Here is a 25,965-nt window from a genome sequence, read left to right as displayed (position 1 = left end):
CAGCCTCAAAACAGGGAAAATCCTACTTACCTGGATTGCAGTTTCTCATCAAAACAGAACGTGCCCTAGAAACACATTACCATACAGATACAAAGATGTTCATACACAGTACTTTCAAGTCTTCAGAATCAAATGCTCTCCACTGAAATGTATAGAGTCTTTGCCATGTATTACTCCTTTGATGAATGTTTCAATCTTCTACAAGAAAAAGTGACCCATTTGCTTGACTTACTACCTACTGAGAACATTAATACAGAACTTCAAATCTAATAAACAAGCGAGCAGGGAACAAACGGATTTTGCAAGTTTATTGCACTGTAGTTACATTACTTCTCAACTGGCTAATCTTTAATGATAGTTTTGAAAATAGATTACTTAACACGAGTAACATTTCCTTTAAACAATCATGTAAGTTACAAATCCTCTTTACAACTGAGCAAATAAATTGAGCTGGGAGCACTTGCTGGATCAAGCCACTCATTTGTGAGTAGTCCCTATAAACAAGGATTTGCTAATCTGCCAAAATAATTTTCCTACTCCGAAAATAATGCCATCAAAATTGATAATACTACTCAAAGCAAGTTACAGATCCTGTATGTTACAAGCAGAGGGGCGTATCATCAGCCGGTGTAAATCTATACCGTTCTTAAAACCAATGGAACTACATCAATTTACAGCTGCTGAAAATTTGTCCCTATGTCTCTCTTTAGCACTGTTAAAGACACTGAGCCCAACCCTGGACGCAGTTCCAAATTTAAAGCTCCTGTTGAAGGCAGTGAGAGCGATGCCTACAAGAGGCAATGCAGACTATAAGTAAGCCATTCTAGAACTAGTGCACTTCTTCCCCTCCCATTCATTCCAAGTTTAAAGTTAGCTGTTAAAATCATAACCCAGGAGGAAGTCAAAAGGGCAGCAGATCTCAAAACTTCTTAGATTTCTTTCATGTATTCCCAGAAATTCTGTTTAACAACAGGGATTTATCAGGCCAAGTGCAATTTACTGTAATCATGCAAATAACTCCAGTAAAGCCCACAGGAAAAGCAGCACCATCAGAAACATCATTTGGCCCACAGTTTTACTGCAGTAAGATAAAGTTTCAAAGCGACTGTTGCACTGTTCTTACCTCTCTTTCAGATCTATCATTACATTTGTGTTTAAAAAAAATCTCATTATGTTTTCTCTATCATCCTTATACATTCTTTATGTATTTTTTTACTCCAAGGATACAACACTCGTCTAAGCAACTCTCACTTGCACACTTAGCCCTGGGGCAGTCAAAAAGGACTAGCACAGAGCAGAAAAAGAATTGCCTGGAAAAGGATTTTGCAGGAGGGGTCCTCAACCATTTCTTAGACCACCATCCTGTAAAACCGTAGGCAACGGAGAGAAAATATAGTCGTTTTATAGAAGACATCTTTAATTGAGGCAACTTTCCCTACACAATTCTGAGTGCATGGATTGTTACAGATAGCTAATAAATGCATTCCTGACTACAGATTTTAATTCCATGTATCTACATGCATCTCGCATAACGGCATACTCTATAGTTATCTATAGGTATTTTCCTGTACATATATATCACAAGAGGTTTACAGCTGCTTGCATTCTGCAACCATTACACGCAACATGATTTTTAATATCAACTAAATTAACTTTTAACTGTGAGCAATAAAAACTCAAAACTCCTGCTGCAGGACTCTACCAATTAGAACATAAATAGTTAATAGTTAAAACTGGTTAGCATAAGAAAAAAAAAAAAACTAAGATGTTCCTTAGCGCTACTCCATTGCAAGACATTTCAACATTAAAAGAGAATTAAAACTGAATATTCTTCTTCAACTTAAGCACAACCAAATACAGTCAGATTTATCAACAGCACAAAATCATTTCCTATCTACAGTTTGTGTCATACAACTTTTTAAAAGATTTTTTAAAAAAAAAATCATCTTAGACACCACAAAACAGTTCAATTTAAAACCAGCTAATCGATCCCCTTTCTGCACAGCTGCATTTTCTTTCGTTAATCTAACAGAAACATTTGAGGGATTTCCGTTTTTACCTTTGCATTTTTCCTTTTCCAGTATCCACAACCAATCATCGCTCTGCTCTTCCATTATGCTTCGTACATTGCAGAGTGAGAAGCATCTTCATTAAATAGTATTAAAAATAGCGCACACCCGATCTCCCCACTGGAGCATGCTCTGACAGTGCTGATACCACAGCTCTCAAGGTAACCATGCCCAGCTGGGAACTGAGGGGCAAAGTCAGTGCGAGATTAGCAACGTACAAGCCTAATTGTGCACACAAACTTGCCTCCAGCCGTGACGAAGACTGCTAAAACAAAAATCAGCGTGCAGTTAAATTATGCGACTGAAAAGCTGCAGGTCAGTTTACAGTGTATATATATTTTTCTTTTTTTCTTCCCTTCCCCATCACCCTCAGCTTCTATTGCTTTTGTACTTGCCTAAGATTTACACGTGCCGTTTAGAAGGCGGCACACCGGGCATGCATCTAGCTCAGCGCGACGGCAGAGAAGTCAGACAGGTGATCGGCAAACACTTGTGCTGCTCTGTGACGCCTTTGTCTCCCCTCTCGACACATTCACGGCAATGGGATGAAGTTAAAGCGAAACCCCACACACCTGGAAGCGCAAAGGCGGGAGGGAGAAGCGGACCCGCAAAGACACACCTAGCACGGAAAAAAATGCGCCCGAAATTCCAGCGTGGCAGCCTCCCCCCTCCCTCCCCAACACTGGCTGAAACGGTAAATGAATGCAAAAAAAAAAAAAAAATAACAACAACAATTAAACAAGACTGCGCCATGGCTGCACTGGATGAGCACGTCCTGGTCAGACCCACAAGCGGTACCGTTGAAACGCACGCACGAATTACACTAAACAGAGCAATATTAACTATTTTTTTTTTTGTACGAAAACAGATTGCTAGGATACCTAACAATTTGACAGTAACTCCTGGACTGCGATCCTCCTTCAATGCATGCCCAAAAGAAAAAAAAAAAAAAAAGCTGCTGAGGAAGCATCAAGTAAATCTGTTACCCTCAAATCGCCGCCCTTAAGAACAATGCCAGGCAAACGAGCCCAGGCTTCCCCTCCGGCAAAGCACCGCTTTTTAAAGCGCATCCCTCGGTGTTGTCCACGAATTAGCGAGTTGAAGTTGGTTTGTTGTCTTTTTGTTTGGTTTTTTTTTGGTTTTTTTTGTTTTTTTTTTTTTTAGAGTTTAATACATTTCAGGCAAAAGGACCGGCAGGAGGGAGATCTCCTCCCGCAGCTCCCCGCTCGGAGGTCGCCTCCACAGCCTTTTTCGCCCGGTTCCCGGACACCGGCTCTGTAAGGCAAGGGCACCGCCGTCCCCTCCCCCGACCCAGACCCAGCCCCAGCCACCTCACCCGGCCCGGCCCGGCCCGTCGCGCTGTTCCTCCCCACCGCTGGTAACGACCGGCTGAAACTTTGGGAAAGCGCCACCGCCGCCCTCCGCGGGGGCGGGCGGCCCGCGCCGGCAAACCACCGCCAGCCCTCGGTGCCCTACCTGGCTTTCACCGCCTCCGCCGTCCCCTGCGAGGCTCCGGCTTCAGCACCGCCACCATCCTGCCCCGCTAGACTATGAGCGATACCCTCTTTTCCGTCGTCTTTTCTTTTTCTTTTTTTTTTCCCCCTTTCCCCCTCCCCTTCCCCCCCCCCCCCCCCCCCCGTAAATACCGCATCTTACAGCCGGAATCCTGCAGTTGCTATAAATAATTGCACACCGCATGTAATAAACGCAAGCCCCAGCCCCATGCACAGCTCCTGTTTCCTTCTCCCAACGCTTCACATGCTCAAGCCGTCCTGACCTCAAAAATTAAAAGATCACGGGGCGGGGGGGGGGTTGGGGGGGGGCGCACGAATGACTCCAACGAAATGACAGAAGACACATGCTGGAAGGAAAAAAAAAAAAAAAGAAAAGAAAAAAAAAGAAAAAATCGCAACAACAAAGAACATCACGCCACACAAATGTCTACAGATTCTGCTTTGGCTTTTTTGGTTTGTTTGGGTTTTTTTTTCCCATTTTTTTTACCTTGCCTGCAAACGGGATCTGCCCCCAGCGTCTTGGTGGCTCGGGTTAATTTTTTTGTTTGTTTGTTTGGTATTTTTGGTTGGCTGGTTTGTTTATTTTGCTGCAGATCACGCTGCTGTTACAGTACAGTGCCTGTCTTCCTGAAAGACATGGTCTCTTCCTCCGCCTCCTCCACCTCCGCCGGAGGAGATCCGCCGCGCCGCGCTGTTGGCTCTGCCCGGCCGCGGTGGCGGCGGCGCTGCCCGACCCGCCGGCCGCCTCCCGCCCGGGGCCACCTCAGCCTCGCCTCTCCCCACTCCGCTCGCGTCGGCCTGGTCCGCCGCCGGGCTGCTGCTGCTGCCGCTGCCGCCTACCCTGCCTCTCCTCTGCCGGTGCCTGCCTGGCTCCGCTCTGCCTCTCCTCCGTCCTTTATCTGCCGCGCTCCCCGGCTGTACTGGCTGCCTGCGAGTCTCTCCCTCTCCCTTTCTCTCCCTCTCTTCCCCGCCCACGCAGCGTGGTGCGCCTCGGACCGCAGGCAGCGGCGCGCGCGCTTCCTCGCGCGCCGCGCCTGGCTTCGCCGCGCTGCGCCGCGCTCAGCGCCGCCGCGCCGGCTCGCGCTGGCTCGGCCGCGCCAACGGCCGCCGCGCAGCAGCCGTTGACCCCGCCGCCATTGCGCGCGCCCAACGCCCCCACCCACCCCCGCAGCCCACCCCACGCAGACAGACGCCGGGACGCGGAGCTGCCTGCCCCGGCTCCGTCTCCGTCTGCGTGTGGGGTGGGTATGTCTGTCCGTCCGTGTGGCTTTCCGCACGCCGGCCCCTTCAGTCACACTGCCATCCCCCCCGCCCCAGCCCTGCCTGTCAGCCTAGCCCCAGTCAGGAGCAGAGACAAAGCCTCCGAGCAGCGCTAATAAGGAGAAGGCTCATTAATCTCTTCCGATTCCTTCTTATTTGCTTCCACCCACTGCCCACCGCCCCCAACCCCCCCCCAAAAAAAAACAAAAAAGGAAGAAAATGGGCCCTTGAGGCCAGAGGACAGTTTTAGGGAAGGTCTGGGAAGGGTGATTTTAATTATTATTTTTGCTGGTGAAACCTGACAGCATCCGCACTCATCAGCCGAGCTGCTGAAAGGGGTAAAAAAAAAAAAAGAAGCAGATTTTGGGTGGCAGCAGATGAGCCACTTAAAATGGGGCGCATGATCCCCCTATGATTCCCCTCCCCCTTCCCAGCATGTCTCCATCTCGAATCTGGCTTGACAATATTTCTCCAGGAGCCTCACTGCACACCATCAAGGCAGAGGGAAACAGACATTCCACCAGCACACGCATTTCCAATACATAAAACCCCCGCGATCCATGTTAAAAACCGAGCCTCGTTTTACCCGCTTGAATACATCCAGGCGTTCGTTCCGCACCCAGCCGAGAACAGGGCATTTACCTCTTTGCTAGGTGGCTATTAATATGCAGTAAAATTATAGCTGTACAACGCCAAATGTAATTGCCATAGATAATTTAGAGCAGATCCAGCAATTCAGCTGCTGGAAATGCATGCTCTGTGAATAACCATGCATCTGGTACAATGCCCTCCACTACAATAACCCGAAAGGAGACAGAAGCGTCTGGTACTCGCTGCAATTAGTAATCCTATAGATGAAAAATAAACAGTCAATAAGTACAAAGCAGCAAGGTCCTGTGAAATATAGTGATCATTTCTGTCTACAGCGATACAAATAACCCAACTCCCACAAACAGACAATTCTTATTTAAAATACGCAGTTAAAAATGCACTCCTTTCATTACGCACTTTCAGAAAGTCCTTGTTAAAAAAGACAATTTGTAACAATTAAGGAATGTAGAAGAACTTGTGTTCCAGTCAAACATGGACAAATACACAGAAGGCTGGGGCAGGGACGGGGGGGAAGGTTTGCTTTAGTAGGTATTATCCTGGCACCCCTGGAATCCCTCTAGCCCCTCAGAAGCAAACACCACCTTTTACCAGGGGCTGCTGACTGGAATCAGACTGGAAGAACACAGCACGCAATGAACCACAACAGGGTGTGCGTTAGCAGGCTCCTGGTGCACGCCTCCGGTGATCACAGGCATTCAGCCAGGCACACCAAAACCCAATCTGCTGATGCACCTCCTGGTGTGCCTCACTCCTAGGATGGTTGCGTGTGGCTCCATCTACTTTTAATTTCATTATTAACATACCCCCACACTGTGTGCTACCAGTTGCGTCTGAAAGCAAAAAGACTGGCAGAAAGGCTCTAAACAGCACTCGCATGCTACAGCTAGTGATGGGGAAAGGTTCTTTGCTTTTGAAGTGTTTCTTACAGCCATCTCCACTGTGGACCACAGTTCATTTTCCAAAAAGGCTATCAAAACTGTTTTGAACATGCACTGAAGTGCAGCAGACCTCACCTGGCAGGGTACCCAGCTAAGGGAGAGAACACAGGCTGCATTGGGACATTTAGGCAGTACTCCTCATGCCTTCACTGGACAGCCTGCAACTCACCTCTAAGGAGGAGAAGGGATTGAGGGGAGTGAATGTTTCAAAACCTTACCCCAGTCACTAGACACAATGAACACGTAAAACAGCCACGTGCCCACAGCTTGTCTCCCACCGTGTGGATGCTGGCGTGTCTTCAGGGTGGGCAGCACCAAAGCTATACGTCAGATCTGTAAGTAGATAAAAATTCATCTGGGCTGTAGTCCCGACAGTTCACTCCGCTCTCTCCTCTCTGGCAGGATGTGCTTGGAGCAAGCTACCAAATGCTAAAAGATGTCAGCTACAGCAACACCAAAGGAAATACTCAGGAAAAAAAAAAAAAACAAAGCCTGAAAAACCAATATCACCCTAGTATACTACAAGCTAGTATTTCAGCTCAGAACAGTGAGCGGCATCAAACACAGCATGTGCAAAGAGGTGAAATTGCCTCCCTTTGTTGAGAAGTCACCTCCAACCTTCTCGGAATCAGGTATGAGTCTAACAGAATGTGCATCTTACATCCCCCTCTTCAAGACTTTTCTTTGCAGAAAGAAAATTCACAATCATCGCACAATCACAGTATCTAAGAGGTGCGGAACCATGGCACTTGTTTGCTGCCACCTGTGCTGATTTGTAAACTTGCACAGAGATAACTGTCCATTTAAGCCTCATGGAAGTGAGCAAAGCTGTATGTTTAAGCAGAGGTAGACTTTGAGAAACTCTTCAGACCTCTGACACCTTTTTCTGTCTCTTGCTTAGCCAGACTTCGGGCATAGTTGGGAGAAAAAAAAAAAAAAAAAGACACAAGGCCTACTTCTCCAAATACTGTATTGAATAAAGCATTTAATTAACTCCCAGCACATATTTTCTAGGACTCTGGTCTTGCAAAGCGCCCTTGCACAATAGGACTGCTCTATGGCAGTGAAGCATACGTGTGCTATATGTACACAAAATTCCAATAGGCAACACCAAACTCTTCAGCTCAGGGCATTTTTGAAGCATGAAAACAGATCGTATTACTTGTTCACTGTGAGCACACTATGTTATTTCAATTTCACTTAGAAATCAAGGAAACCTTAGTGGGCTCTCAAAAAATGACATTAGATCGGAAGTATGTGATGTCGAACAAACATACAGAGCTTCATGCAGTTCTCCAGTCGCAGGAGGTTCCTGTGATAGAAGGCGTGCAGTGTTACTGAATGCATTAGTAAAAGCTTGCATGACTGGTTGCACGTTTCTTCTGCCTCTAGTCATTTTTCAGTGAAACAAAGCTAGCGTGTGAAGTCTGTTGTGATTTGGAGTTATGGAATGATTCAGATTGAGGCACAACAGTATGATAAGCTAACTGTTGATTTATTTTATCATAATCTTCTGTAAAAGAGGTAATTCTTAGGGGTTTTTTATTTTTAAACTTTGTACCATTTTTATGTCTTACATATTACAAACAAATTAATCGTGTCATTTGCAGATGGACTTTTAAATACTGCATTTCTATTCAAAATAGCATTTTACAATATGTAAATATAGCCAAATTGCTCTAGTTTCAAACACTTCTCAGGAAGAGCTGAAATATTTATTCCAGCTACAGCGTCACAAGTAAAAGAAAATTAACCAAGCAATTTGCATACAGCTCATATTGGTAGCTCATATTTGATAAAAAAAAAATGAAGCTTTATGCTATTCCCACTAAAGTCAGTGAGAATTTTGCAATGGACTTCATTGGGATTAAGATCAGGTACCTAAGTCTAAGACTCTCTCTTTTGAGGAAGATCAATGAACAACCCTTTAAAAATATCATCTGTTGCTAGAGGGGTTAAGGAAGGGGTTTTTTTTTCCCCCACTAAAAGCAAAGCATTATTTCTTTGTGTTTGGCATTTCAAATCCTCTCTTAGTTTCTTTTCAAAATCCTAAAGTGTTTGATGTGCCATATCTCTGTATCATGAAAAGAATATTCCAGTGTGGAGTTTCTCACCCCACCAAAAAAAAAGAAAAAAAAAAAGTCGTCTGAACCCCTCCTAAGACCAGAAGCACTTTCTGTGCTTCCTGCTCAGCTGTGACCCTCAAAAGAAAATGAGCAGGAATTTGAACTCTAGCTTTGACAGCTGGCACTGGTGCAAATGGTCCCCCCTGTTGTAGCCTTTTCTGTAATTTATGTTTATAGGCAGGCGGACCAGGAGACTTTCAGGTCACAGCATTGGAGGGCCAGTGGACTGTTTCATGGGCTAGAGGGAGGCTGGCAGCTCAAAAAGGATGATCCAAAGTATTTAGATTAGATGTAAGGAAGACATTTTTTACGATGAAGGTGGTAGAACACTGGCACAGGTTGTCCAGAGAGGTGGTGGATGCCCCATCCCTGGAAACATTCAAGACCAGGTTGGACAGCGCTCTGAGCAACCTGATCTGGTTGGAGATGTCCCTGTTCCCTGCAGTGGGGTTGGACTGGATGACCTTTAAAGGTCCGTTCCAACCCAAACTATTCTATGATTCTAAGCCAAAGGGCATGCAGAGGGCTCATGCTGGTACCCTTCTGATTCAGTCATATTGCAGACAACATTAAAAAAGCTACGACAGGTTGAGAGATTCAGGCAGTCGGCAGCTCTCAGTTGCTCTGGACAGAAGCACATCTCTGATGTAGGCACTTAGCATCATGATATTTTTTAAAATATGTACATGTGGCATGCACGTCAGGGCAAAGAAACAAAACAAGCAGTGGTGTGTAAAAGAAAGCAGTAAGAAGAGAATCAGCAAGAATGTTGTGAGCTGTGGTGTTAGGATGGGCCAGAGAGAAAATGGTGAGCAAAAGAGGAGGAGGGAGAGTCCAAGGCAGGGAATGCTATGAGTTGCTTATCTTGAGATCTGTGATTTGTTGTGGGGAAAGTGCACTACCTACACGTATTAGAGTACTGTAGGGAAGAAAATCAGGCTGAGGAAATTCCAAAGTCTTTCAACAGGATTTATGAGCTTTAATAATCTGATGGCTTAGGGTCACCTAAGAGCCCAGGAACTGCTTGGCTCAGAAGTATGAGTGGCTCTAAGGAGACATATGACAAACACAGCATCTGTGGGAGGGTAGTTACAGTCCTTGGCACAGGAGCCATAAGAATCACAAACAACTTCACTAGCACTAAGCATTTTCCCATCAAGATCTCACCAAGAAAAGCTTTTATTGCAGCCCTTTATCTAAAGCAAAGTATAAAAGCATAGCTTTCCTGCCAGCACACCTAGAGAGCAGACAAGCTGTGGTGACAATTTTCAGCTATCACAATAAGATATGGGTAGTATAGGCTTTCAAAAGTGCACAGTGCTTCTCTCTCTCTGCTAAACCATCACTAGACGTACATCTGTCCTTAGGGTATCCTGGCAGAAGGGAAGCCGAATCCACTTCTTGGGTGAGCAAGTGGATCTAGGAAATAACAGAGAGAAAAAAAACCCCACAGTCTTGAGAGGAATCTCCATTTACCTTCTAGAAATCCTGCCATAGCAATATTAAGCACAGCAGTAAACCATTGTTATGGAGTCGTAGGCCTGGTTTAACAGTCAAAAGCAACACAAGTATATTTTAGAGAAGAGCATCATCCCAGCTGTAGAGAGAGAATGGTCATTCCAGACTGAGGTATTTCAATTCAGCTATTTATTTCATGTAGTGAGGAGTCTGTGTCTTGGTAATGTTCAGCACATCTCTGTTGTGTGTTTCAGTCAGGGCACACAGAGGCAACCCAATGCATTGCCTGTTAAATAAGCAGTGCCACTGTGCAGATCAGATACCATATGAAAACTTAGAGATTGAAGTTGGAAAATTATTTGGGGGTGAAGAAAAGAAGACTTGTCAATCATCCACGGTAACCCAGAGTACTCATCAACTGCCAGTTTCTCCCTTTGAAATTTCCCAGAACGTGTTGCACTCTTAACTTTTGCTTCTAGAAACATCTAGTCTTCTCTAAAATGTGTGTTTTGAATGCATGATTAAGAGAAGGTTCCCATCATGTTCTGGACATCAGGCCCAGATCTACCTTGCAGGTATTTTTCACAAATAACTTGATACCATACTAGTATGTTGATATTTTTCAACCAGATACCATTTTTCAGTTTTCCTTTAAATGTTCTTTAAATTTTAAGAACAATGTTTAACTTCTCCCATCAGAATCTCTAGAAGGGATCCTGGCCACAGCATCTGTGTAAATTGGATGTGTTGCTTTCCAGCTGCTCACCCTACCTCACTGCAGTATGCTCTGAGGTTCACACTGACCAGGAGTCCACAGCACTGGCCTCCAATGAGCAGAACACTGGTATTAACCTGGGACTTCAAGTTTTCCTGCCACCCACAGAGCCTAAATGTTTTATTGCATTTGAACTATAATATAGAGGAAGCCAAATGGGGACCTCCCAAAGAGAGTGGCACTGGCCTTGACTTCTCTACAGCTGCTCCCACCTCAGACCTCCTGTGGATGCAACTGCAAGGTTGGGTTGCCAACTCAGGACCATAAACATGAAGTGATGGAGTTCAGTACATCACTATAAAAAGACTTGGAAATTATTTCTCCTTTAGGATCCCCAGTCCAAAGGTTGGTTGTAGAAGAAGATTGGGCTTTATCTTTGCTAAGGTCACTTCCGCTCTAGTTAATAGAGATATTATCTGAGTCTAAAGAAGGTAAAAACAGTATAATGGCTTCAAGATGTCGCCAGTAGTATTGTGGATAGTCGCATCTTAAACACTGTTGTGCTGGGAATATTTAAAAGATAAGTCTGCAAAAATATGTCCCCTAAACAGGGATGAAACTGCCAGATCACAGACTAATTCTCAAAATGTGTAATCTATAGACAAATTGATAGAAAGGTTGGAATTGCACTAAAGGTAAAGAAAATAAAGGCTAGTTCTTATTCTGTAAAATGGTGACCATCTGTGCTTGCCCCTTTCCCCCAGTTTTATTAATCTATTCAATTAGAGAAGCAGCAAACAACAAACATTGGTCATGAATGCTGTTCAAGAGGAGATGAGGAGACTCCCCACAACAGAGGGAGTTAAGAGCGTAACATAATTTGCTGGCAGATCAGTTCCTCTCACAGTCTATGTGAGATGAAGTAGTTGCTCCCTTTAAGGCCAAGTTGTGCTTTCTGTGCAAAACACTGTACAGATGTGCCAAAGAAAAAGAGCAACCTGGAAAAAAAAAAAAAAAAAGCCAAACCAAAATAAACCAAAATAGAAATCCCAACCTTTGCTAAATCATGCTTTCCAAAACCAGCCCTTTACAAAGTACTAGAGGGAATGTATCTGAGAGCCTCTTTTTACAGCTTATGTATCATCACATTACTTTTGTTTATGCTCAGTAACAATCACTGTGACTCTACTTACACTGTTCTACCCAAAAACCCCAACAATAGCAGCAGCCCTACAGTAAGCAGATAATAATTCCTGCTACATGTCATTTGAAAACCCTCTCAAGTTCTGTTAGTGGTGATAAAACTAGCAAAACCGTGGCCTTTCTCATGTGGCTGTGGAGTCTTAGGGGCTTTTCAAGGAGCTACGGGTTAAAATCCTACTCAGGTAATCATTTGGTGAGGCGTGAGGTTTGCTGTGTTGCACTGGCCCAATGGGCTCTTTATTCCCCCATCTGACTGCCATTGCAACCTTAGCACGTGTCCTGTGAGCAGAGCATACTGCTTTCCAGCACACCCTCACCTCTCGAGTTTCACTCATTTGGGACCACTGTTCTTTTCCTATGACTCTGAGCAGAATATGAGTTTGATTAGCATCAATTTAGCAATTTGCAGTGTTTCTCTTGAATACTTTGGAATGAACTTTCGTGTTGGCTAGTGATGTGCAGAAAAGAGACAGTAAAGAATGGATGACTGCTGCTGTAAAAATTAGGTCCATTCAACACAAAGCGATGGACGCAGTATGAAATCCCACAACGCTGTACTTCATGGACAGAATGCAAAAACACCTACTTAAGCTTGCAGCACTGTGAGGTCTTGGAATCTGAAGCATAGTTATTTCTCAGTCACTGCCCTTAAAATAATACAGTTCCCCCAAATTTTCTCCAGCTGCCTTCTTTTTGTTTCTCCTTGCCTTCTCCACTAGACATATTTAAATTTTCCTTTGTTTGGATTCTACATTTTTTCACACCCTAAAATTATAGTCTTTGCAATGCACAATACTGTAGAAAGTCCCTTCATTGAAAGAGCAGATCATGGTACAATTTTAGCATCATATAATTTCCTGCATAATTGTTAAATCATTTTCTTCCTTTTCTCCCTCCTCCTCTCTTCTTTTTTTTTTTTTTTTTTTTTAAGGAAAGAAAGATTCAAAGTGCACATCAGACAGACAGAAAACTTAACAGCCTTGTAATACCATGCTACACCGCACCTCACCTTTACTGCAACAACAATCTTGCATCAATGACAAGACTTTCTCTGTCTATTGCTTCGGTTGCTTAGCATTGGACTCCACTCTGCCAGGCACTAGTGGTTCACAAATGCAAACTTCCTTGTGTGTTTGTGACATTGTATTCCCAAATATCACATCATAGAAATATTAAAATAAAACTGTTCATAACATTTTCCTGTGCACCATCTGGGCCTTGCAAGAAAGCTGACATTATCTGTCAAACTAAAGATAACCACATTTTCTCTCTTTTGTATCGTTAATGTTTGTCATCGCAAATTTCACTTTAATGCTCCAATTACATTATGACATTCTTACAAACTGAATGGCACTAATGACTTTCATTATTATTTACGCACTTCCTTAATTATAAGGCTCTCCCTCTCATTCACAACATATTCTCCCTCATAACACTCACTCTGATATAAAGCTAATGAATTTTAAACTTTCTATTACATAAAAGCTCATGATTAATTACCCAGCTTCCCAATCTCTTTATGATACACAATGCAGGGCTCTCCTGCAGTGATGCAGCAAAGGGGGAGAAGCATGGAACTTTTATTCCCTCCTCAGAGAAAGCAAATAGAGAGATAAATAGAGTATCTTTCTCTTTAAAGCAGCATATGCAAATTTAATTGAAAACAAATATACATCAGACCATTCCTCAGGAGAAATCTAAATCTCTCTATATTAGCAGCATGTAGTAAACAGGATAATAATGCCTATTATTATCATCTTTAATTTTTCATGACAACAATTTTTTAATCTAGTTCAAGCAAATGAGACAGTAGAAGTAAAAACGCATGGCTTTTACATAAGACATCTTAGTGTTGTATGCAGTATCACCAAGATCAACTATTTATGTGGTTTTAATTATTCAAAATATTGGACTCCTCCACTGATAAAAAAGACAAGACAAGACAAAAAGCCCAGGGTTGTACCACACCAGGTGAAGAGCAGTTGTGACAAATATAAGTTACTGCACTTCAGACTGACAAAAGTAATACAATAAACCAGAGCCTAGAAGACTTCAAAAGACATTGTGGGGGCACTGAACAGCCTAGCAATGAAATTCAGAGCTTAGTATTTAAGCACTGATACAGGCTGCAATCTGCACAAGCTGTACATGTCTCAAAGCCGTGTGCTACCGACAGAAATTGGATACTCACAGACAAATGTAAATTTACTGACAGCCACAGGGTAAAAAACATGGGTTAATTAAAAAGTATGGCTACTCTTACTCCATTTGCTGGCTAGTAAACTTGACCTTAAGATTAAGAGGAACGTATGCATATAAAAAAAAATATTTCCTGCCATTCCAAGGGAAGTTGGCCTTTTATGCCTGTCTGCTGTTAGTAAAGCAGGAGCCAATATCTGTGCAAATATATAGAATGGTTTGAGTTGGAAGGGACCTTCAAAGGTCATCTAGTCCAACCCCACTGCAAGAAGCAGGGACATGCCCGACTAGATCAGGTTGCTCAGAGCCTCATCCAACCTATCCTTGAATGTTTCCAGGGATGGGGCATCCACCGTCTCTCTGGGCAACATGTGCCAGTGTTCTACCACTCTTATTGTAAAAACTTTTTCCTAATATCTAATCTAAATCTACCTCCTCCTATTTTGAAACCATTACCCCTAGTCCTATCACAACAGGCCCTGCTGAACAGCCTCTCCCCATCTTTCCTGTAGGCCCCCTTTAGGTACTGAGGCCCCCCTTTAGGTAAATACTCCAAATAGGGATATAGTCCCAAATGGAAAAAAAGCACATTCTGTCATGACTGAATCACTGAATAGCCAGCTATGAATGACATATTCACTTAAATAGAGCATGGGACACCTAGAAAGATGAAGATTAATTTGCCAGAGCCATTTACCTGTGTGTTGCCATTGTAGACTGCTGATCTGCTGGTGGAACAAACAAGAAAATCAGCTTTGTTGTGATTAACAGCCTGTTCTCTTTCAAATTTGGTATGTTTTGTTTTTAATACTATATGCTTTAAATTTCTAGTCAGTTTCCAGTGTCATGGAAAATCCCAGAAGCATATTAAATAATGCCCTGAAAGTTCAATACAACACAACAATACAGTGCAGCTCCAGCCCTGTGAAAATCATGACAACCATACTTTGGTCTACTTTTGACCACCTCTTGATGAGTATGGCAACTATGTGGTCCTACAAAGGAAAGAAAAAAAATAAAATTTCAGGGCTTGATCCAAGGCCCAGGAGTAAACTGTATGATCATCCTACTATCTTCAGTTAAGATCTCATTCCAAGGCTGCTTCTCATCAGCATTTCAGTTCCGTGAATTATGAAACCCACTAGCCTCAGAAATTGTTCTACAGTTTAAAAAGAACCTTAAAGAACTCAAAAATCCATCCTTCCATTCTCTTTAATGTTGTCTTGCATGCTGTGTATCTTACCAAAAGTTATTAGGAGTTCATTATGAAGCAAAAAGTATAAACCACTTCTATTATTTCTTTAAATCTCTAGCTAGGAACCAGGCTTTAGAGGGCAGGCAGGCTCTTGACAGAAATGGAAGAGAGATGGATGCAGAAAGAGAGCAAGTCTCAGAATAACATTACTTTTCTGATTCTAATAAAGTTTCTTCACTCAGCATTCAAAAAAATGTCAACTTCTTTGCTATTTCGGCTTTAATCAACATGTGATTCAGAGATTTACTATTTGCCCTTAGATATTGTGTAAGTGCTCTGTGTAAATTGATAGAGTGCTCCTGAAATCTGTTTTTCTCAAGATTCATCTGCTTTCTGTGGCTATTGTGGTTGTTCATCTTTTGTTGCTGACTCTAGGGTCAAGAGCACTGGACTAAGATATCTATAGGATGTGTGAGTTTGCATTCAAAGCTTCCTGACATTTTGGGCAGAGAGCATCAGCCTTTCACAAAGGGCCAGATTATACTCCTCAGTCACATTTACATGCCCATCAAGAAATTTCAGAACAGTCCTGTTGAGAGTCAATTGAATGCATGCACACAAAAAGTCCTTTGAACAGCATAAGAGACGTCCTATATGCTCTTGAAAGTTTAGAACATGACCCTAACCTTTGTTTTATTTGTTGATGGTTTATGTTGCAGATAATCTTCCTTAAAATACAGTGAATAATGAACCATAGTAGCCATTAATCTTGATAATTGTTTCCATATAAAATAGTATCTATGTTTAGACACATTAATCTGGAAAGCCTATGCATTTTCCAATGTTAACCAGGAATAATTGTACTCTAAAGAAAATGATGTAGTCCTTGGACTTCTTCATGTACTTGACTATTAGTAACAGCACTTACACAAAAGAGGTGAGACATCACACAGCAAGATACAAACATAATAAAACAGGTGAGCTAATCTTTATACAAAGGCATTAAACAAAACTGGAGAAGATTGATAATGTCAGAATAGGTACAATGAATCACAGTTTAGTAAATGGCATGAGGGTTTGCATTTACAATTTTATGGCCCATTCCTAACGCAGCCCAAACTCGTGTGAAGTTTACAGCCCACAGGATCAACTGATTAGTATGACAATTAAAAGATAAATGTATTTTAATGACATATGGCATTATCCTTATGCTATGTAGCTTTCAACAATATTTTTGTTTATTGTAATATTTATGTAATGAAATTCAAGTTGCTTAAGATCTGTTGTGTTTATATCACCACATTCTCCCAAAGAGGAGTGGAGACACAGGCCTTCCAAGATTCCTTATGAAGAAGAATAAAGTTTGAAAGTGAGATAAGCATGGCAAACTGGAGCCTTGTTTCAAATCTGTAACTCTGTTACATGGCCGTATGATCCACTGCTTATATGAGCATGCAAGGCATAAAGCCTTTTCCCTATCTTGCCTTTTCTGTCAATGTCAGGAGAGCTTGATGGCTCACAGAAGTAAAAGATGGGGAGGGGAAGTGTTTCATAAGCACAGAGATACGGCAGAGAGAAAGGCGAGATGCCACTATGAAAAGTAATTAGTGGCGGTGGGGAGTGATCTGCTGAAGCTTGTTCTTACAATTGATTTTGTTGTTACACGCTATAAGAGATCTCCACAGCCCAAGAAAGATGAGCCATGCATCACCTGAGAAAGCTGCATGTGAAGCAACATCATTAAGCAGGAGCCAGGTCTTGACTTCAAGTACCAGAGCTCTGATCCTGATTCTACCTTTTATTTAATGGATAATTTTGAGCAATTCAACCCATTTCCTGGTGCCTTTGTTTATTCTTCACACCTGTTTCTTTTGATCTTTCTTATGGCTATTGTAATTCTGAAGAAATTACTATCCATCATTATGAGTTTACGTAATGGCAGTCTGCAAAAATGTAGCATCCTACATCTCAGCCTGAAAATAGTCTTACTGAAGATGATGGGAATTTTACATTGATCTCAGCAGCAATCTCGTTTGCCAATAATATCATCTGTATGTATTCTTTTGAAATGTTTGGTATTGATTAACACAGTTTTCAAAAGCACAAACAATAAATTATTCATTTTGATTTATAAAGTAGTTATAGTAAGTGTTTATCACAGGCAGAGTATTTTCATACAGATCAGAATACCTAGAAAATAAGCCAAAAAAACCCCAGCAGATCAGCTTTTCACTGTATTGTAAATGTAATCATGTTCCTATAAACATAAACAAAACTGGGAACCTCTTTCCTGAAAAGAGATGAGCTTGCAAACCAAGAAAGCCAGTGAATCCCATAAAAGACAGTGCCTTCATGGAGAATATCTTACTAAGAGTTCCCTTGCATTAAAGGCACAAGTACCTCTGACTGTTTATAATACAAGTATATTGGAAAAAACAGTACTAAATCTGCAGGAGTAAAATTACAATGCTCATCAATTCTTGATAGAACTGTAGATCGCTTGAGGACCTAGATAAATTTGATTCAGGACAAATCAAGGTAGACCCAGACATTTGGAAATACTGCAAATAAGGCCTTTAACTCATCATGCACTGCTATGGAGGAAAGCACACACTAGCGAGGTGAATTTTGAAAAAAAAAATAGGTGCTGCAGTAAAATCTTAGCTGTACAGATGATTTTTTCTTGTGTCTTTCTTTCTTATAATTTGTACAATACTTGTATTTTCTGTGTCCTGCCTTTCTTCTACCAGGAGCTGGCAGCTTTTCAGATTAACTGCAGGGAATGGGGCAGGCACCCAGGCTTGCATACCAGAGCATCACAGCCAAAAGTGGTGTGCTTATTTCCAAAACAGCAGCAGGGGAGTCATAGCATGGCCACTAGTAAAAGCATCACAAACCCCTAAATAGCAGAGCTCTTTCCTTTTAATTGCAGTGCCCAGCAATTTTTTTCAAGGGTGAGCATTTCTCCAGTGCTCCCTGTAGGCCTTGTGTCAGCTTTTGCGCACTCTTAGTTGTTTTGCTGGCACTCTGCAGCAAACATGATGATAGCTGGTAAAGCCATATGTATCCACACATCCATTTGTGAAAATAGGCAGAATTAAAAACAGACAATGTTTCAATGCCATTCTTGTCCACAACTTCTGTTGAACACCTATGAAGAAGGTGGCTGACAGCTGCCTCATGTCTAGAGCAAGATGCCATGATAAGAGTGCAAGAAAAATTAGTTTTTCCAGAGATATTGGACTTCACTCACAAAGCATGAGGGAAGCACACCTTGTTGGTCCTCAAGATTCATGATTTATGCTGTCTGCCTCTTCTCCATTACCTCCATTACCCTTTACCTCTAAAAAATAAGCTCTTTCAGACTTCCTTTGCCCTTCTGTTCATCCCTGTTTCTGTCCTGTGTCCCATGCACTCTCCTTTTTCCTTTTCCTTTCCCCTCTCTCCATATTCATGCTGGAGGGTATATCATGATGAGGTTCTCTAATCAATCGTCTGACTCATTGCCTTGTGGCAGAATATTGCCATGGCTAATGACTAATATGACTGCAGGATTTCCAAATGTCATTTTATAAGATCATACAGATTGCCTATTAACCATTTTTTAGCATTACCAGGATTAGCTGGGTAGCAAAATAAAACAGTATGATTTAGCACAGTAAACTCATTTCTTAGCAGCTGATGTCTATTTATAGGTATAGCCTAAATAAACCGGTATAGTACAAAGTATTTAAAAACTGAGAAATGCTCCATTTGTGAACAGCTTTTCCTATGATACTCAAAGTGTTAATTTGCACAGTGAATTACAAAAAAAAACCAGTGGTTGAATCTTTATAATTCTTGAAAGATGGGAATTGATATTTACACTTATGATTCATTATAAAAGAAGAAATGTGTGAAACTGCCAAGATAAACAAATACTGTTAGATGCATTTCATTTGTTGATTCTCGTTAGGCATATGACACACTTTTTCTTTCCACATTACAATTATGTAGCACAGCACATTTTCTCTCTGCAACTCCTGTGTCCTTGCTACTAAAGCTAATATTTGCCCCTTCAGTTAAATGCAGTTGTTCTATGACAGCATCTAAGTTTTATTTTAGATGGATGTGAAAGCAACACGCTTACTTTGAAGAATAAGAATTTTTCACACTGATAAGGAATTATCATAAAAAGCAGTAAGAGTAATCACAAGGAGAACTGTAGATGATTTTAAAGTCTGACAATATACAGAGGATGTTTTGCTGCAATCCTAATGATGCCTAAGCAAGTTCAGTATTATTTACAGACATATACATCAGTTCTGTTATTGTTTTCTTGCCATGCTCATGTGTATAGCATGGAACTGCAGACATTCTGACCCTTTTGCCTTTTTCAAACTCCTATGCTGGCATGAACAAAGAACTTACTAATCACAGAATCCTGATACTTCCTCTGGGCAAACAACTGTTACACTTCTGCACTTTGACCATTCCTGAAAATACAATAATATTCGACCAGTTCTCTTGCATAAAACTAATTTCAGCATTGACAGATTTCTCAGATATCCATTTATAAATACTCACTGATGCCTTCTTGATCAATTTATCTGGTCACCTTGCCACTGACGATAAAATGACATCAATGTGAAATGAACATCCTTAGAGATACTGTGAGAAGGGTAAAGGGCCAGGGAGTGCTATTTTTTTTGCTGCTGATTGTCAATGAATTAACAGGAAGCATTATCTTGGGTATAAAAGAACAGAGCCCATAGCCAGAGAAGGAGACACAACATCAAATTGGCAAGTGTACTGTAAAGATTAGTGTGGTAGAAAACTAATGAATAATGTCACAGGACCTTAAACTAGCTAATCTCATTGAGGCAGCTTGTTAGATTATCAGATTGCCTAGCTGAGAAACCTGCTTCCATTACTGCTCTGTTTGTGGTGTCAAACTCAATTAATGTTTCTCCAGATGAATTTTCATTCATTAGAGTTGGAAAGCCAAGCAGAAAATAATGCAGTGGAACTGAATGTGTTCTCCTTTCGGTAGCAGAGTTTTCTCAGTACTTAGGGGTCACAAATATGAGAAACACACACTGAGATCAGCTCCAGTAACTGTCACAGCTCTGTTCCTTCCCCACAGCCCTGCAAGCTTTAACTTCTCTAACACCTAGCTTCTAGCACAGAAGCAGTAAGGAGCTCCACCATATGAACCTAAAAAATCCAACACAGCAGGAAAATTTCTACCTCTCTGCTAAACCAGTGTGAATTTGCTGTCAGCCCTCACCTCAGCCAAAATAGGGTATGCCCTCCTTCACTCTGCCAGTGTTTCTCGTTCATTCTGTGTACGTGGGTTTTCTCCCAAAGCTGAGTGTCCAAAGGTAACCACTGCTGACTCCATCCTGTGGTTCCACCTTAGCATATTCACATCAGGTTGCCCTGTTTTACAATACAGTAAGAGTCACTTCACAACCAATGTTTCCTCTAAAGCCAGCATCTCGTAGAAGAAAGTAGAATTTTGGCAGCTGGGGTGATATCAAAGCACTGCTGAATTTATGCCACTGATTTCACCTGAGCCTAATTTTTACCACACATATTTACAGGAGTGTTATACAACATTGGCTAAGTTTTAAAAATTGCTTGTTTCCTGTTATGTAATGAAAAACGTCTATCTTAACCTCACGCAGTGCACCTAATAAACTGCCACAGAAAACTGCTGAAATATTAAGGCTATTAGGTTGTGTCAGTTTTTAAGAGTAAACACTGCAGTCATTTTTATTTTTCTAACTCAAATGCAAAACTTTCCAGGTGTTGAGTTTGTAGTGACATTTTCTATGTTCCTGAAGCATTAAAAATGGAACCTGTGAATTTTAAATAGTGAAAATCAATAAGGTTTGAGAAATATTATATTAAAACTTAAATCTCAAGCCCATGATCCTGACAGAGCTGATACTTAGTACGTTCTCAGTCATCATCATTTTTATCATTTTTCCTACTCTGTGAAAACACTGCTGATCTTGGTTTGGCTGTCGACTATCCAAGCATACTATTAAACTCCTCATTTAATCAGATAAGCAGTTTCTAATGGGATTTAAAACTTGAGGTGCAATGCAGTCAACATCAAAGACTGGCATAAATCTCTTGCACTAAAATTTGTATTTGTCATCAGAAGAGGGTGAAAGGGGTGGTTTGTTTTTTAAAGCATCGGTAGCTCATGATAGCAAAGGTTCTATATTCAGAAACACACATTAAATTAACTTGCGGTGCTATTAAAGAAGCCTACTCCCTCCAGCTGAACTGAAATTAGGTTGATTTCTTCCAGTTTTTTAACAGCCAGAAAATCTGAATGTTCAGTTTTGCATCTGTTATACAATTGCTTCTTTATTCTGAGTCATTTGGTAACCTCTAAAAATAGTTCACTCTTCTTGAATTAGCAGCACAGTGTTATAGATCATGTAGACAGAAAAGCCTATCTCCCTGCTTCTGCATAGCCAACGTGCTACAGGGCTCCAGTATCAGACAAGTCGTCGCAGTGGATCTTAACTCTAACAGATGTTACGGCAGGCCTCCTTGAGAGCCGGAAGGAAAAATAAAAGAAAGAAAAGCAATGAATTACAAGCCAAAACAATTGCTCGATTCCAACAGTTAAACAATATGTCCGTGAAGGTGGACTGTGAGGTTAAAATGTTTGTTTATAGCAGCTTACTTTGGAGGCACAATAACTAATTTTTTTCAGGTCAGTACTCAACAACTTTTATTGCACCTGGAATAGAAGGTGATATTATTTTTGCAATAGAGAAACTATCTGTTTTGCAAACAAACCCCAGTTTCTGATGGAATGAGAAACTTCAAGTTCCAGCTCTCACAGTGAAGTGCTGCACATAGGAGTCCCAGCAACACAGGAATACATTCATTTGTTGTTCTGGAATACTACTAAACTATTATTTGATGCTCAGCAATAGGTGTTCTTCTAGGATTATTCCCTCAGGTAAATTAGATTCTCTTCTGTTTTGCTTTTTTGCTATGTGATATGTCTCGAGATAATTATTTTCCAGTAAAAACATTTGAAATAGCCTCAGCAAGCTGGTGAGATGAGGAATGGCAGCTGGAAAAATTACAGAAGTCCAAGTGAAAGTATGTTTTAAAAATATAATTTAATCAAAGGCAGACGAAATCAGTCATGAAGTTAGAAAAGACTTTCAGATGAATGACAAGTCACTGTTAACAATCCAAGCTTTGCTGAGAAAACAAACCAATTTAAGAACAAAAAAGAACAATGTGCTGGAATGTCATGCATACAACATAAATACAGTACATGCAATTAAAGAACCAAAGGAAAAAAAAAAGATATTTTTTGTTGTTGCAGCTTGTGGGAAATCCTAGCATTTTCCATGTAATTCCACAGAAAAAGAAACATTTAGTTACTTGTGTCTCACCTTCCCCTTTCTCATATTCTAAGAGGGTCATAATATTCATGGGATATAATACAGACTATAAATTTTCATTGAGAAAGCAAATGGGTTCATTTTCCCACACATCTCAGGCCTTCCTGAAAGTGTTTGTTGTTATTATTTGATATCAGTTGCTGTAAGAAAGTTTTCCCTCCATCTATTCATTTTTGCTAAGGGCCTGCTATGAACTTGCATCTCCTCTTTTTTTTGTCTCTATTCTTCTGTCCAAAGGGACTGTGAAATAGAAGGAAACATACTCCATTCTGCCACTAAAACCAGGAGAGCCTTCTCTGCTGGGCTGGAAGAAAGAGTGGCTTTATCCTGGACTGAACTAACTGCTTCCCTCCAGGACAAAACCCAGCTATGGGTTCCCTTTATGGGATCCGTGTCGGAGCCCATGCCTGCTCCAGACAGAGAACATGAACCTACACTGTACTGGTGAAAAGCTCCTAAGCTATCTCAGCTGTTCTTGTGCTCCGCAAACTCATCATACCGTCACGCCAGCTGCCAGGGCACACTGCGCAAACACAACATCAAGCCATAAAATCACCTCTGTGGTTAGCGATGACTTTGCCTTCTTGTTCTTTTAGCCATCTCAGGAGTTCCATTCTACTTTAAAAAAAAAAAAAAGGTAGTACATCACATCTCTTCAGTCCCTATAGCATGTTATATCCTAGTTTCAGTTTCAATTCCAACTGAAAAGTTTCTCCTCTCTCTAGGGAAAAGCCTACAAAAATAAGGTGTCTCCTGGGGTCTAGTCTGTTAGGGTTAGAGGGTGAAAAATTTGTTTTGTTTTTATTGCATTTGTATTTCCTGTAAAGGATGGGTTATTTGTGAGATGTGCACACATAAACACACATGGAAATCACCATAGTGGATCTGATCCTACCAGAATCCTACATCTGATCCTGAAGTGAACTAAAGCTCTTTCCTAGCACTAAATTTGAGATATTTTTCTTAATCCATACATAGGAGCAGGATCCAAGTGTACGAATTTTGCTAACAATACCCCATAGAACTTTGATGTCTTGGCAAAGAGTATTTCTTTTCTAATGCTAAACATCTCCATTTATAAATTCCACCTGCACTGCAATACAGAGGCTCCTCATCTACCTGTTTGCAACCATTCACTGCTTTGTGTACTTTAATGTCACCTCTGAATATTCTTATTTGTCAGGTAATCAAGTTTTTCAGTTCATATGAGAGCTTTCCTTTGCCTTTGTTCATTGTCAGTGTTCTTTTCTGAAATACCCTATAACCCCACAGATTCCTCTCTAAGATAAAGTGACGGGTTCTATTCAGCTTACTCCAGGTGGAAGTGTATTTATAAGTCACGTAACAACATGTCATTACTGTTCTCAGTCACATTCCTAATGACACCTAATTCATCACATTCCTAATTAACATTTTTAGCCACAAATGCACATTGCCAATAAGCCTGCATTTTGATGACCATTTTCCCGTCTTACTACTGTTAATGCAAAAATCCGTAAGGACTGTTTAGTAAACAAAAAACTTTTTTTTTTAAAAGACTGACAAGATTTCAATATTCCACTTCTAAACAAAGCTCGCAAATATTTCAAGGAAGAAACATGGGAGAAAGCGTGCACAAACCACACACAAAAGCTTGAATGCTCTCACAAGGCTCTTCATGGTCTCCCAGTGACCCTGAAGCCACCAGTAGCTCAGCTGTAAAGGATCCTAGCCTGATTCAAGAAAAGCCATCTGACTTCCTTTCTGTCTCTTTTCTGTGATAAAGACCAACAGATAATTGAGATGAAATTTTCATTTTCATGAACAGTTGTTTAGATCCTTTCACAGACTCCTACTATTTTATGACATGGCATATATTGTAATTTCACCCCAAATATTTGGAACAAATGTTTTATTTGTCTATATACTCATGTATACACATTATTATTGAATATAAAGAAGTCAATTATGCAGTAAGATTAGAGTTTAACCTTCATACAAAACACAGTTTTAAGTGAAATAGTCAAAGTGGCACTTTGTTAAGGCAGTTTATTTTGGGTAATCAGAAATCAGTGAAATTCTTAACATAAAGACCTTTGGGTAATCTGATTGTATGCTAAGTGTTCTTCACTTTGTAACAACTTCTGTTTTCTGTATTTTTCTTTTTTTTGTTGTTTCATTCCATGAGGCAAAAGATGAAAGGAAAACGAACTCACAGCAAAGACTGAGCTCTAGTGAAGCAGCTGATTGTCTCCAGAGAGAGTTATTGAGAAAACTCTGCTGCTAGCTTGCAATTGTTCCATGAAAACTAATTACTGCTAAATGACATTTTTAAATCTTGTGTGTATAATCATGGTGTATGTATTAGGTAACCTTCATTTAAGGCTGGAGGAACATGTGAAACAGCTTAGGAAAAAAAAAATTTGTGTTAATCTATACTCATTGATTTTATTCTTCTTATGATTTACTGCAACACGTTATTCACCAAAGGCAGCTAGTAATACAAGTAGCAACTCAGTGGAATGCTTATGGATATGTCTGAAGGCTGCAGCTTCCTAAGACATTCAGAGCTCCAAAATGAAAGTATTTCAAACCACCTCATTCTGGTTTAGATAAAGGAATGCATCTCGATTTACTTTCTGATTTTCAAACCTTTTGGCACAGAAGCACATTTAAAGGCTTACGTATACATATGTGCGTGAATACCTACCCACGTACACATGCACAAATGCAAGTTAGAAACTCCCCCTCCTTTTCTTGCTTGATCGTATAATCCCAGGCATCACGCAAACTTTGGCACCACAGCACAGCTGCCTCCCTATGTTATCTTTTCCATCCAGAAAGAAGCCCCAGTTCTGTGGATCCCAGAGCACAGTAAGCACGGAACAAGGATTACTATGGATGGCTGGTGCTTCTAACACACGGCTGTGCGATCTCGTCTCTGAGACAAGAAACAGACTGTGCTTAGTGGTGCTAACAGGCAGGCAGCAGTTCTCCTAAACCCTTGGAAAATCTTTGCTAACGCTATCAGCCGGAGGTCTTGCCATACATGTTGCAAAAGTCTGATCTCCTATGTCCCGCTTTAAAAGTTGCCTTTCCTCTAAGCTACAGGCTTATGTGGAGTAGCAACTGTTGATGTATCAGGCACAGAATGAGTTTTAGGAACATGAGTCATGCTGTTGGGATGTCTCTCTGAACCTGCTTTTTAATAGCCACCTCTTTTATTATTTACCTTTTAAAGAAAAAATTCACCGTTTGTGAAAACTTCAC

General features: G+C 41.1%; 1 protein-coding gene across 15 annotated transcripts in view; it reads right to left on the bottom strand.

Annotated features, from left to right (window-relative positions):
* Window positions 1–25,965, bottom strand: part of ARPP21 (cAMP regulated phosphoprotein 21) — a 199,352-nt gene that overhangs the window by 134,839 nt on the left and 38,548 nt on the right. For 3 of the 15 annotated variants that reach the window (XM_086742912.1, XM_086742924.1, XM_086742922.1), the window contains exon 1: window positions 4,071–4,399. The exons of 1 other annotated variant lie outside the window; for it this stretch is intronic. The gene's annotated coding sequence lies outside the window, so the exon portion shown is untranslated. Of the gene's footprint in view, window positions 1–2,059; window positions 2,193–2,950; window positions 2,988–3,545; window positions 3,685–4,070; window positions 4,400–6,611; window positions 6,686–25,965 lie in introns of those variants that run through there. 11 more of the 15 variants (XM_086742931.1, XM_086742926.1, XM_086742918.1 and 8 more) reach the window with 10 other exon arrangements.

Source organism: Chlamydotis macqueenii, chromosome 2, assembly GCF_036417535.1.
Source record: "Chlamydotis macqueenii isolate bChlMac1 chromosome 2, bChlMac1.mat, whole genome shotgun sequence".
NCBI lineage: Eukaryota > Metazoa > Chordata > Aves > Otidiformes > Otididae > Chlamydotis > Chlamydotis macqueenii.
The sequence above is the reverse complement of the archived record's forward strand: the minus strand, read 5'-3'. Positions and strand labels throughout refer to the sequence as shown.